At 38.2% G+C, this 2,996-nt stretch overlaps 1 long non-coding RNA gene across 1 annotated transcript in view; it reads right to left on the bottom strand.

Annotated features, from left to right (window-relative positions):
- The window catches only part of LOC121923876, an 11,707-nt gene extending 9,799 nt beyond the window's left edge, over window positions 1-1,908 (bottom strand). The window contains exon 1 of the long non-coding RNA XR_006102482.1: window positions 1,868-1,908. This is a non-coding gene — a long non-coding RNA (uncharacterized LOC121923876). The remainder of the gene's footprint in view (window positions 1-1,867) is intronic.
- Window positions 1,909-2,996: the final 1,088 nt, after the last annotated feature.

Below are 2,996 nucleotides of genomic sequence, written 5' to 3'. Positions count from 1 at the left end.
ATTTAGAAACAGTTTTTATCATCTGTTTATACAATACAATAATAACATTTTTCTTCTTGCTCATCTCTTTTCTGTAAAATCTAATAATATTAAATGTAATTGCTTAAAAGTAAACACCGAATCTTAAAAACTTGGGTGACTGAGCAAGTCACACTCTCTCAGCCTCAGAAGATGGCAATGGCAAATCCTCTCTGAAGAAATTGCCAAGAAAACCTATATAGTTGCCGGAGTCAAACGACTTGAAGCGCACAATGTTCTATGTGTAGCAAGCCACAACCACACAGCTTCTCCAACTTGTAGCTCCGAAGTCCTACTTTATCTCCTCACTACAAGGAAGACAAGGCATTGTGAAAATAGGACCTTCCAAAATGTAGGCTTACCAAATAAAAACTGGAAACTCATTTAAGTGTGTGTATACATACATATACAGTCATGCTCATAATACTGTATAAAGTCATGCTCAAAATGGAGGACCTTTGGAATTCCTCCTGGGCAAAGGCTGAAATGGAGACAATGTCCTGGAAAAAAAGAGGAACTCAGGTTGCCTGTCCTTGCCACAAGGGAGGATAAGGCACTGAAATGTAGGACTTCAAGGAAAATGTTGGACTTTACCAAACATCAAAACACTCATCTAAATATAAATGTGTGGTTGTGTGTGTATCATACATACATATATGCTCATAATATAAATATTGCACAAAATGGAGGACATTTTGAGATTCCTCCTGGGCAGAAGGCTGAAATGGAGGACATGTCCTGGAAAAAAAGAGGAACTCAGGTTGCCTGTCCTTGCCAAAGGGGGAAAGGCACTGAAATGTAGGACCTTCAAGGAAAATGTTTGGACTTTACCAAACATTCAAAAACACTCATCTAAATATAATGTGTGTGTGTGTGTATACATACATACATACAATAATGCTCATATATATAAATTCATGCACAAAATGGAGGACATTTTGGGATTCCTCCTGGGCAGAAGGCTGAAGTGTGTGTGTGTGTGTAAAATGCTCATAATGTAAAGTCATGCTCAAAATGGAGGACCTTTTGGAATTCCTCTTGGCAACAGGCTGAAATGGAGGTCATGTCCTGAAAAAAGGAGGAACGTCTAGTCACCCGTTTAAAAGGGACATTTGTAAACCATCCATACCCCACCATTGGCTTTATAGACCAACCAGCTGTCCTTTGGGGGTTTAGAAACATTTTAAATATAAGGTGATTTTTTAAAAGCAATGGTGTGATGCTGGTGTGGTGAGGCAGTTGTCCTTGCTATCAGTGCTCCCCACCAAGGGATTTTTTTGGACTTCAGCTCCCAGAATCCCACACTATTGTCCAACATGGCATAGGTTCTGGGAGATGAAACCCAAAATCTCTTAAGGGCACAGTTTGGGGACCACTGCGTGAGCCATTCCCATCCTACCCCAAAATGGTGGCAGGGAGCAGTAGGCCACAATCCAGAGCGAAGGTTGTTGTGGTGTAGGCCTTCAAGTCATTTCTGACTTATGTTGTCCCTAAGGCAAATATCATGGGTTTTCTTGGCAAGATTTGTTCAGAGGAGGTTGCCATTGCCTTCTTCAGGGGCTGAGAGATGTGACTTGCCCAAGGTCACCCACTGGGTTTCTATGCTGAGCAGGGATTTGAACCCGTCTCCAGAGTCTTGGCCCAACACTCTCTCAGCCAGGAGAAGGCCATGGAAAACTCCTCTGAACAAATCTTGCCAAGGATAGGTTCACACTGAAGTCAGAAAGACTTGGAAGTTACACAACACAAAAAACAAATAGCATGGATGCATTTATAAGTTAAACAGGCTAGTTTTTACTAGTAAACTGTAGATAACTGAATCTTAAAACGTAGAGAGGTCTTGTAGCACCTTTGAGGCTAACTGAAAGGAAGAAGTTGGCAGCAGAGCTTCCTAGACTTCAGTCTACTTCCTTAGATGCATTTGGTGGAGTGGCAAGCCAGGGACAAAGAGATATATATACACCACACACACACACGCCATGGTGTGTGAGGATGTAATCAAATTCAAAAATCCTTTGTGAATGGAAATGAAAAGCAAGTGCAGTTTTAAGATGGCCCTTTGTTGATAGTTTAAAATAATAACTATGCCTGTGTGTGTGTGTGTGTGTGTGTGTATATATAATATATATAGTAAGAGAGAGAGAGAGAGAGAGAAATATAATGTGCTAGTGGGTCTGTCCATCTATTTATCAATATATATATATAGGCATGGATATTATTTTAAACTCAAACTGGATTGGTTTTATGGGTAGATATAGATTTAATGTTAAAAGTATTTATGCCTATACAGTACAAACACACACACTAATATTATGCCTATACTGTAACATACTATACTGTGGTATGTGTGGTGTGCAGACATACATATGCTTTCCCACTTTATACATACATACATTACATATATTCACACACAAACTGTACAACATATAAATATAGGTATAGATATATATACCATTTACAGTAAAACTAATCCCACCCCAAGCTCCAAACCACCTATCATGTCCCAACTGCTATCAGAGTTTATACACACAGACACACACAAAGATAACATTGGGAGGATAATTTTATCTCTATACTTATGTAGTACAAGAGATTAGATTAACCATTACACACACCACACACATATAATAAGTACATTTAATCTCTATTTATTTATATACCACAACAGACTGAATACCATATATACGTGTGTATCTATAACTGATTACACAACACATACAGTGGACCCTTGTTATACGCTGGGGTTTGTTCAAATCCACCGTGTATAACAAAAATCCGTGTATGCTCAAGTCCCATTAAATATACGGCATAGCAAAAATAAAAAATGGAAAATCAAGGTTTGAATTTGAAATTTACCTTTTTTGAACTTTTAAACCGTGTAGTTGAATCCGTGTATAAGAAGGCTGACTGTAATACTAACAGAAGTAATTTATCTATAATCTGTATTTATATATCACTATATAAAATACAGATAAAAT

This window comes from Sceloporus undulatus, chromosome 2 (genome assembly GCF_019175285.1).
Source record: "Sceloporus undulatus isolate JIND9_A2432 ecotype Alabama chromosome 2, SceUnd_v1.1, whole genome shotgun sequence".
In the NCBI taxonomy this organism is placed as follows: domain Eukaryota; kingdom Metazoa; phylum Chordata; class Lepidosauria; order Squamata; family Phrynosomatidae; genus Sceloporus; species Sceloporus undulatus.
The sequence above is the reverse complement of the archived record's forward strand: the minus strand, read 5'-3'. Positions and strand labels throughout refer to the sequence as shown.